The sequence below is a fragment of the Paroedura picta genome, chromosome 3 (assembly GCF_049243985.1).
Source record: "Paroedura picta isolate Pp20150507F chromosome 3, Ppicta_v3.0, whole genome shotgun sequence".
Classification (NCBI taxonomy): Eukaryota; Metazoa; Chordata; class Lepidosauria; order Squamata; family Gekkonidae; genus Paroedura; species Paroedura picta.
The window spans coordinates 114,040,272-114,051,869 of record NC_135371.1 but is presented as its reverse complement, the minus strand read 5'-3'; the positions used below and the strand labels follow the sequence as shown (position 1 = coordinate 114,051,869).

Genomic DNA, 11,598 nt, shown 5'->3' with positions numbered 1-11,598 from the left:
CAAAAAGCGCTTCGTTGTAGCGCTTTCAGGGGAATCCAGAAAAGTGGATTCACCCTCCGGATAGCGATACACTCCTGCAACCAATCTGCAACAGTAGCGCTAAAGACCTGTGCGTTACCATTGTTGCTGGTTCTTCAAAGTCCCTCCCCCTGGCTCTCTCCTCCAAACTTCCGGCGAAGCGATCGCCATTTTTTTTTCTCCGAGCGAGCGGGGATAAACGCACCAGCGAGCCTCTTTCTGTTTAGAGGCTTCCCTGGCTTCAGTCCTTCACCTTTAGTCACTAAGCACAAACCACATAAAAGCCCGTTTGCTGAAATAAAGTCCCTTTATTTTTTACACATAAATTCAGCCGAAAATCGGGCCCATGAGAGGGGGGGGGATTTTTTTTTTATCACTCGAGGCAGCGTGCAAACGATCATACAATCAAACGACAGCTCACATTAGGCAGCTGGATGGGTCTCTCCGTAGCAACGAATCTACCTAGATTCGTTGCTATGGGTCGGTTTTTTTTTTTTTAAAACCTTTCTTAAAGGGAAAGGGGCTGTTTGGGAGCATGCTAACGGCTGCCCATTGGCTGCTTGACGGCCAGGGGCGGGACGAGCTTGGCAATAGCGCTTCCTTTCTAGCGATTTCTGCCGAGACCGGAAGCCTGTGGGAAACGCTAAAAAACGCAACTGATTCCACTACAAAGGCAGGTATGCATAACGACGAATTCCACTATTTTAAATGGCGATTTTTCATTCCGCAAACAATTTGCAACAAAGATCCCCGTGCGAAAAGGCCCATGGAATTAGAAGAGGACTCCAAGAAATTCACCACAACAAACACTCATACAAGCTTATACCAATACAACAGATTACCCTATGGCATTACTTCAGCCCAGGGCATATTTCAGCGAGCGATGGAGCACCTGTTGAAAGAGATTCCAGGGGTGGTGGTCAGAATTGATGATAATCACTGGTAAAGATGAAAATGCGCACCTTTTGACACTTGAATTAGTACTTCAAAGATTGGAGGAATCTGGCCTACGTTTAAGACAGACCAAATGCTTTTTCATGCAGCCTGAAGTACAGTATCTGGGATATAAAATCAACCATGAAGGGGTGCAGCCCCTCATTGATAAAGTTACAGCCACTGATAAAGCACCAGCACCACAAAACACAACAGAGCTCCAAGCCTATTTGGGAATGTTGAACTATTGCCATTGGTTCCTCCCAAATTTTTCAACCCTACTAGAACCCCTACATTCCCTCTTGAGGAAAGGGACTGTCTGGTGCTGGGGGCCAAAGCAAGAAGAAGCTTTTCAGAAATCTAAGAGGCTACTAAAATCTTCTAATCTACTAGAACATTTGACCCTACAAAGGAATTGATCCTATCTTGTGATGCTTCCTCTTATGGCATCAGTGCAGTATTGTCCCACATCATGGAAAATCGTGAAGAGCGGCCTCTAGCGTGTGCTTCATGGTCACTTAATACAGCAGAGCGAGGTTATTCACAAGTGGAGAAAGAGAGCTTATTTTTGGTGTGAAAAAAATTCCATCAGTACCTGTATGGAAAACAGTTCACTATTGTCACAGATCATAAACCTTTTATTGGACTCTTTAATGAAAGTAAAGCAGTGCCCACCTTGGCAGCAGCCACGTTGCAATGTTGGGCTCTGACACTAGCAGCATACCAATACAAGATAATTTATAAAGTGGGTAACCAACATGGTAATACAGATGCCCTGAGCAGATTGCCACTACCAGAAGCAACCAGGATGGGAGATGCCCCTGAGGAAGTGTTATTGTTGGTGGAACATCTGGATCAAACCCCTGTCAAAGCCTCTCAGATCAGAGTCTGGACCAGACAGGATCCAGTTTTATCTCTTGTAACTCATCCTGCAGGGCTGGCCCACACAGAATCCTGAAGAAGCAATTGGCCCCTACTGGAGCAGGAGGACTGAACTAAGTGTAGAAAATGGATGTGTCTTGTGGGGTACCAGGGGAGTCATTTCTCCACAGGGAAGACAGAAGGTTCTACAGGAATTACATGAAGCCCACCCTGGTATTTCCCACATGAGGTCTTTAGCCCGCAGCTACATCTGGTGGCCAAATCTGGGTAATGATTTAGAACATGAATGCAAGCAATGTGCCCAGTATTAATGTCATCCACAGACACCAGCGCTGGCTCCTTACATCCCTGGGAGTGTCCAGGGAAACCTTGGCTTCGGCTTCATCTTGATTTTGCAGCACCATTTTTGGGGAAGATGTTCTTGATTATAATTGTTGCCCACTCCAAGTGGATGGAGGTTCACGCAATGAACAGCACCACCTCAGCTGCAACATGTGACAAACTTTGACAGACTTTTGCTTGTCACGGACTTTCAGTGGTACTTGTCACAGATAACGCACCAAATTTCGCTAGCCAGGAATTTACAGAGTTACTGAGGAAGAATGGAATTAAACATATTTTAACATCTCCCAGCTTCCAATGGCTTAGCTGAATGGGCTGTCAGAACATTCAAAGAGGGAATTAAAAAGATGTCAAATGGGACTTTGGAGACACGATTGGCTCGATTTCTTCTGAAATATAGAATCACTCCACAGACCACCACCAGAGTGAGTCCTGCTCAGCTGTTGATGGGGAGAAGGTTACGGATCCACCTGGATTTAATGTGTCCCAAAATAGAAGAGGAGGTGCAAAGAAAACAGACTCTTCAAAAAGCCAACCATGATTACCATTCAAAGGATAGAGACTTGGAAATCCAGGATCATGTCTATACCAAAAGTTTTAGTGCCTCCCAAACTCTCTGGATCCCAGGTAGAATTCAAGCACAGACAGGGCCTTTTCAGATTGGCAGAGTCCTCAGGCGGCATCAGGATCACATCCGCAGAAGAACCGGTGTGCAAGAGTCAGTACAAGGAGGAGCGGAACAGCAATGCCTGGAAGACCAGAACCCCAGCAATATTTCAAAAGCAGATGACCCATGTTCTTTGAGGTCTCCTTCTAGATCATCAAGGAGGGAAGATACAGAACCTGAACTTTCCAGACCTGAGGAAAATGAGGCTGTGGAAGAACACCATTATACCAGGCATGCAAGAAGACCTCCAGCGTATTTGAAAGACTACAAAACAACAACAACACTTAAAGGGGGAGGGATGTAGTAAACTAGATAGTAAAGAGTTAACTGAAGCCTGATTAGGAGTGGAGGGAAACTCCACCCCTCAAATTATTCTTTTTCCTTACTTTCATTTTCCTAATGTAGTTGGCGCTAGGTTGCAAATAAAGAAGTTGTGTTCTGCAGCTCCCGTGAGTATCTGGATTTATTGATTACAAAAGTATACAATTGTGAATTTTTAACCTGTGCACTTAATTGTAATAAATATTTGCAGTTTAAAGTTATCCTTGTAGCTCAACCTTTGTGTTTGTAATGAGCTCAGGTAACTAGACACAATTGTCCTAGGTTATGAACTGTTAGATATCCCCTAGGAAAGAATACTTCTGTGAATGATATAACTATCAGGCTAAGAAAACAAAACAAACCAGCAGTTACATGGATGCATCTCAGTGTGCCAAGTACACTTATGTTCTTACTGCAGAAATTTCCTTTAAAATTCCTTGATGGTGGCTATCTCTTTATGGTACATAACACTTTGCCATATAAGAGGGGCTCTGCAGGATCAAACAATCCCATTTCCCAAAGGTCACAGAGGTCAGAGATTTCCCCCTTTGTTGATGGATCTAACCTCAATTAACCTGTCTAAAGTTAGCTAAGCTAGTGGCCAACAGTGAAATTTGCAGCAGTTAATTTTGTAATTCACAGTGCAATCCTAAAAATACTTTATTGGGAATAAACATCTTTGAGTAGACCTGTTTAGGATGGCAGTGTTAATTATGCACTGTATAAGCCAAATGAAAAATGCAACACATGCCATGCAGAAAATACATCTATTCTGAGAAAATAATTTGACGGAGATAAAAAGTTTCCAAACTTCAAATGCATATTTTCTAACTCTATTTGTCAAAGTGATAACATTTTTCTCCCTTCAGTGAGCTGTCGCATTTTTCTTTGGAGCTTGAAAATCATTCTTGTGGGAGGTTAAATTTAAAACCTTTTAATAAAACTATCTTTCTTCACAGTCTTTTCTGGTATTTCTCAGCCCTGGAATTATATGTAGAAATAATTTTGCAACTCTATCCGAAACACCTAGTATAAATATACTGCAACTCACAGACTTTAATGAGTACTGAGTTAAATGTGTATGTGTGTGTGGCTGGGGGGGGGGGGAGAACAATAATATAAATCATGTATCAACAGCACCCCCCATTGGAAAGCAAAGTTATGACTTCAATGTTGTGCTTCATCTCTGCAAATTGCTTGAATATAGCAATCCAATGTGACCATATGTGGAATTTTAACTGTATTGATATTATATGCTTTCTGATTTTCATATGAAGTGTACTAAATGCACAACAATTAATAATTTATTGTATTATATCTATTTATAAACTACCATATTATAAAATATTTATCTATGAAAATGCAAGTAAACTCCTTGGCAAGTTACTTCCTGCACATTATTCACATTAAAATTACAGGTGCCTGGCAACTTGAAAGCAGCAATGAGAAATTTTCAAGTGGGATTTAACATCCATTTAGTTCTCTGATTTTGCATGTGTGCAAAATGGTAATTATGTCATTCAGATGCTTGAAAAAAAATTAGATGGATATAATCTTTTTGAAAGGTACAAAATGAGTATTGAAGGCCCATAATCAGGTCTTCTCTCGACATTTTAGTTGCTCTGCAAAACACTTTCCTTCCTTTAAATTTCAGTGCTATCCTTGATAGGCCATGTTTTCAAAATCATGGCATCTCTGAATGAAACTTCTGTAGCCATCTGGAATCTCAGTCCTACTCTGACCCTCAAACATGAGAACAAAGTTTGAGTCCAGTGGCACCTTTAAGATCAATACAATTTTAGTCAGGTGTAAGCTTTTGTGCACATAGCACACCTCTTCAGTCACAATGAAATGGGAATTACAAGTCCACACATATAGGCAGAGGGTAGACCATAAATAACATAGCATAATGTTACAGAATTAACAACCTAAGTGTATAAGGTTATAATTTGTTTGGTTTTAACACAATAAAAGAATTAAAAATGTGTGGACTTGTAATCCTGATTTCATTGTGCCTGAAGAAATGTACTGTGCACACAAAAGTTTACACCTTGAATAAAACTTTGTCTTTGAAGGTGCCACCGGGCTCTAACTCTGTTGTACTGTTTTAGACCAACACAGCTGCCCACCTGCATCTATTCTCAAAACATGAGCCCATGTTAATACAGTGATTGCCTTAGATTTCACTATGCTGAAGGTTCCCTCAAGACCAGCATTAAAACTGTCTCTTTGACCTTTTGCTGTTCTCTGATATAGATGCTGACAGCTTTAGCCAATTGTGCTTATTAATTAACAAGCTGCCAAGAATCTTCAATGCCATGTAATTACTGAGTATTTAGATAGTTATTTATACCCAAATAAAGTGAGAGCAAAGAGGCTAATTACAAGAATGCTTCCAAAAGCACAATACTGTAATTTAAGAAAAGGGGGCTCCAAAAAAAACCCAAAATGACCTAAGGAAGAAAGGTTTTCTTAATACGTTAATAATTTTTGCTGCCAATGTAAAAACAGGTAGTACTAGTTGTTTCTAAAATGACAAAACACAGCAAGCCTGTGCCTTACCTCTGCATAGCCCATACCTTAATATAAAAACATTAAAAAGCTCTAAGAGTCACTTGGGTTCCAATTGTCTGACCTTTTCCATTGTCACATTAAGCAAGGACTATTTCTGGACTACAAATACTTACTGAAGGACAGATAGATTATATACTTTGCATTCTAAAGTGGAAGGTTGCTATGGTTTCCCACTGCAAGCTCAAGATTCTCTTCATTAGACTGTCAGAGACACAGGGACCAATCACATTTAATCAACATCCTTCTCAGACCCAGACCTGAGATGACTTGATATACAAGGCCAAAGGCTTTAACAAACTCTTACTCAGGACAATTGCTACCATTTCACATGGAGCTAATTAACACAAATAGAAGTCAAACCACTGGGTAATCTTAGCACCTCTTTTTTACTTGGAAGCTTCCCAGCCTCAGAGCATATTGTTCCAATAGCAGAGAACTGAGCAGGCTGTTTAAAACATACATAGCATATATACTCATGTATAAGCCAAGTTTTTCAGCACTGTATTCACACTGAAAAAGTGCTCCTCGGCTTATATACGGTAATAGAAATAACAGCCTGCTCCCAGCCAGCCAATTGTTACATTGCTTCTGCAGGCCTCCTGCAAGCTAAAGCTTGCTTGCTGTGGCTGTTTGTAGGACAGCAACGGTTTGACTGAGGGACTCTGATCTTTTTTCCCCCTTTTGCCTTCACTTCTTCCAAACTATTCTTTTAGTTTCTGGGGGTGGGGTGGGGTGGGGTGGGTTTTGGGGGTGATTTGGGATTTACTGTTTCTCCTAATGTTTATTTCTTCTTTTTTTCTGAGGGGCTGCATTGTTTGCCTTTTCTTCTTGGGGTTGTGTTTCTTTTAAAAGTTGATTTTTACAGTTTTTTTTATTTCAGTGTTGAGTTTTATAGCTCTTTATTTCAGTGTTTTGTTCTGGGGGGCACTGCAATTGTAGTTAGAGTAGTCCATTCTCCCAGTTTGGTAGCTGTTATACTTGTTGTAATAGGTTGCCAACTTTGGGCACTGTTGCTCTGCTCTGGTTTGCTGGCCCTCTTATGCACTTACAGAGCTAGTTTACTGTTTTCTCTTTGAAATAAGTATTCAAAAACATTTAACCTACTGGTGCCTCAGTTAATGTAAATTTACCAGTAACTGCTGCATTTCTCACCCTCGGCATATGAGAGTCAATAAGTTTGCCCAGATTTTGTGGTAAAATTAGGTGCCTCGGCTTATATGTGGGTTGGTATGTTTCTCTTCAAGCCCCCAAAAAGTTCACAGTAGCTAATGATAGACATAAATAACAACGAAACCACCTATGAAAACATCACCTCTAGAACCATCTCAAAGTAAACTGGATTTAACACTCACATGCAGAAGTGCCTTCAGCTCATAGCCAACTAAAAGCACCTCCAGCAAGGGCCTTTAAAGGCAAGTGAGAAGCAGAGGTGGTTTCCCATGACCTTCCTCTGAAGAGCCTTCCTTAGCAGTCTCCCTCCCAAGGACCAACCGTGCTTGGTTTCCAAGATCTGACATGATCAGGCTATACCATGATAACTTCCCTCCCCCTAATACTTACTTAGCAATCAGTACCTAGATAATCAACAGCTACAGTGCACACAAACTATTACTGGCTCACTAAAAGCCATAAGTGTTGAGTTGTGGTTTGTAGGATTCCACCCCCACTCCCCTCTCAAAGAATATTCTGTAATGGAGTACAGCTGTCCTGCCTGCTCAAATAAAAGTGATTGCTGGATAGACCTAAACTTGCTCATAGGTTTATATCCAAATAAACAGTCCATCATATATGTTGTTCCCAGGTTATGAAAGAATTTAAAGATAATGACCAGAATCTTGAATTGCACTTGGAAACAAATTGAAAGCCAATGCAGTTAGTCCAAAACAGTTAAATGTTCAGGATCACCTATTCAGATGAGCAGATAAGTAACTGCATTCTGTAGTAGTTAGAATTTCTGAGGTATCTTCAAGGTGAGCCCCACCCAGACTAAATTGCAGTAATCAAAACTCAGAGTTACAAAGGTAAGATGGGCCAAGCCTAGAGGGAAAGCAATTTCTTAACCATGTTCAGCAGAATAAAAAATGTTCTTTACCACAGCCTGAGAAGAGTATAAGTAACTCTGTAGAATCCAGGGCCATTTGTACAGTGTACCTCCTCTGCTGAACAATCCATTTGAATTGTTTAGTTTGGGTTCTTACCAGCAAAGCTTTTTTTCACCTTTGATTCTGCTGATTTCGCAGATAATGGCATTTTCCCCAATTCACTTTTAAGGTGTTCTTCCTTACTCTCTCTATGTGTATATTATTACTATCTTTACACCGCCCGTGGCGCCACAGGCGCCACGGACTAAATAAAGCCGTAAGGGCTGTGTAGGAGGAGTTAGGGCGGGCTCGGTCCGGGATGAGGAAGGGTGCCGATTGGCCCCTTCCTCTTGACGGACCATCGGCCGAGCCAATCGGCAGGCGCGAAGCGCCTGCCGATTGGCTCGGTCGATTCCCACCCCGCTCACAAGGAAGCAACTGCGAGCCGCACGAAGCGCGGCTCGCAGTTGCTTCCTTGCTGGCGGGCTGATGCGTCGGAGCCGCGAAGCGCCTCCGACGCGTCAGCCCGCCGCCCCGCCGCTCAAGACTTCGCTGTAAAGCCGCCTCTGCTGAAGCCTCTGCTGCCGCCGATCAAGCCCTCGCCTCCGCCGTTAAGCCGCCTCCGACGCCGCCGATCAAGCCGCCGCCACCGCCATCAAGCCGCCCCTAAAAATGGCCGCCAGTCAGAAAACCCAGCGCCGGGTAAGAAATCTTTTACTCTCCCATTGCCTCCTAGCGCCCATTGTATTTAGGATACAATGGGCTCTTTTACTAGTTATTAGTAATGGTAGTAGTTAGATTTATTTCCCACCACTCCCTGTAGGCTCATGGTGTGTCACAGTAGTATTTTCCCCATTAAAATACGCCTTAAAAGACTTTAAAACAATCCCAACATGGCGGAAGCTCTCATTATTCCCACCCCTGCTATCAGAGCGGCAAGGAGGATGGGGAGGAGATCTAACTCAGGGGTAGTCAACCTGTGGTCCTCCAGATGTTCACGGACTACAATTCCCATGAGCCCCTGCCAGCATTTGCAAATGCTGGCAGGGGCTCATGGGAATTGTAGTCCGTGAACATCTGGAGGACCACAGGTTGACTACCCCTGATCTAACTTACTAGGTCTTGGGGGGGGGGAGAATGCTGACTCTTATTCGTTGGCCCCGTCCTCAACCAAAAACCTGGCGAAAGAGCTCCGTCTTGCAGGCCCTGCAGAAAGCTGGTAAATCCCGCAGGGCCCACAGCTCACCCCGGATCTCATTCCACCAAAAAGGCCCTGGTCGATGCCAGGCGCGCTTCTCTAGGGCCTGGAACGACCAGGAGATTCTTCCCCGCCGAGCGTAGAGCCCTGCGGGGGGGCATAGAGCAATAGGTGGTCCCTCAGGTATGTGGGTCCCAACCCGCGTATGGCCTTAAAGGTCAAAACCAGAACCTTGAACCTTATCCGGGCAGCAATTGGCAACCAGTGCAGCTGCCTCAGCACAGGCTGGATATGGGCCCTCCAAGGTGTGCCAGTGAGGACCCGAGCAGCTGTTTTGCACTAGCTGGAGTTTCCGGATCAGGGACAAGGGTAGGCCAGCGTAGAGCAAATTATAAAGATAGACATAGTTGTAGGTTTAGTTGATAAAATAAAGAGCTGGGTGTTGACAGTACAATGATGACATGACACCTAAACTTAAAGCCTATGTGATCTCATTAAATGGTCTACAATGTAAATACTAAAAAGCGTATATGACAAGATGGATCTAAAGGCACATCACAATTAACTAGCCAGAACATGTTTGAAAAAGTCATCTGATACTAGTCATCTGATATATCTGATACTAGAACCTAGAAGGTTACAAAGTTTTATATTAAGTGTCTTCGTCACCTCCAGAAAAAAATCAGTACAAAGTACAAAGAAACACATTGCATGCTGATGGGAACAGCTATTCGACAAAGCTGAAGGTGGAAAAGTGTCCAATTATATTTGGAAGTGTCCAATTATATTTCCTTATTTGGAAAAAAGAGTTGTTAAGCATCTGACTACTCATCGGTTCTCCAGAGATGTTTCCTGGTCAGATATAAAAATATGTTCTAAAGTTTCACATTCTCTAGGCATGCATAGGCATGATTTTGGCCAGATGATAGTACATGGAAAAGAAAGGCTTCAACCTACTACTGCACTATTTTTTTTGACCCAGAATGGCCCCAGTGGGGTCTGCATGTGTACTGATGAGCTAAATGTTACATTTGCACAATGAGGCAAATAGCACCCCTGAGTGCATCTCAGGTCAGGAAAATGCTGTGTCCAACTTATGCTCCTGATCTAAATTGGAACATGAAGGTGAAATAAGGGCAGTAGCTGTGATTAACACATAGCAGGGACTCTCTGAAGGAAATAGTAGAATGAATTTAGAGTCAATACAATAGCTATTAAGAGCCTCTTGTGACACAGAGTGGTAAGCGGCAGAAATGCTGTCTAAAGCTGTCTGTCCATGAGGTTGGGAGTTCGATCCCACCAGCTGGCTCAAGGTTGACTCAGCCTTCCATCCTTCCGAGGTCGGTAAAATGAGTACCCAGCTTGCTGGGGGGGGGGGGTAAAACGGTAATGACTGGGGAAGGCACTGGCAAACTCACCCTGTATTGAGTCTGCCATAAAAACGCTAGAGGGCGTCACCCCAAGGGTCAGACATGATTCGGTGCTTGCACAGGGGATACCTTTACCTTTTTACAATAGCTATATAAGTCTGTCTGACAAGCTGAAAGCATAACCTTTCAATCTAGCAGGGTCTGACATTACACAACAGGCTTGTGATGGACTGTCAAGGGTTAATATCTCACAGATTCTGCAACCTTTGAGTGATAGGCTGTTCAAATGGAATTTTGTGGAGCATCAGAAAATAAATGACAGTTGAAGAAGCGCTAGGAAAGAGGCTGAAGGAATGAGAGGATCCCAATGTGAGCTGAAAAAGGGACTGAGATTCCAGTGTAGAGAACTAATCCCTGCCAAGTGAAAAGGGAAATGCCTTTTAAGAGAGGAATTATCCCTTGGTTGGTATATAAGAAGGATTTTAGGAACTTAGTTGTGTGCCCCTCGCTTCAAAACTTTAAGCGTCAGTGAAAGTCAGGAACTTAAACTTGAGTGTTTAAGCAGACACTAATAAGAAAACCTCTCTCCTCAAAGTTTCAAGGACCTTGCAGAAAAGCAGCAATTCCTGCTTGTTGGCAACAAATGATCTTGAATTCAATGTGATTAGAAAGTTAGCAGTTATTATAATCTGTTCCCCTCAGACATTCTACCCCTGAATCTACCTGATTTCTCCCCTCTAAGTTAATTAAAATATTTTGTTTATTTTTGAAACATTAAAAGCCTCTCACGAACCATTACAGAATAGAACCAGGCGATTTTTGTCTCTTCAAATCCCCAAGCTAAGCCAGTATCAAAATAAATAATGTAAAAGGATGGGACAGCCATAGACCAACAAAAGAAGAAGAAAATAGATATAGGGATTGCTCAGCAAGAAAGAATAAACAAAAGGAAAATCATGTGTGAAAGGAAGAAGGTGAAATGGCCATAATGCTGCTTTCTGATGAGTAGGAATTACTCAGGCAAAACTACGTCATCGATTTTATTACATCAGAATGTTCTGACAAGGGAATGAACTCTAATTCTAATTAAATCTGATAACAAAATGATAATCTAAAAAGCAACATTTTCCTATCAAAACTGTTTAGTGCCTTTAGTTGTTGTTGTTTGGACCTATAGTTTTGGGGGTTGTTGAAGAGAGTACAACTCAGTAT

The 11,598-nt window shown here is 42.4% G+C and overlaps 1 protein-coding gene across 1 annotated transcript in view; it reads left to right on the top strand.

Annotated features, from left to right (window-relative positions):
* The first annotated feature begins 3,274 nt into the window (after window positions 1–3,274).
* Window positions 3,275–11,598, top strand: part of CCNG1 (cyclin G1) — a 68,800-nt gene continuing 60,476 nt past the window's right edge. Inside the window, exon 1 of the mRNA XM_077327193.1 lies at window positions 3,275–3,291. The gene's annotated coding sequence lies outside the window, so the exon portion shown is untranslated. The remainder of the gene's footprint in view (window positions 3,292–11,598) is intronic.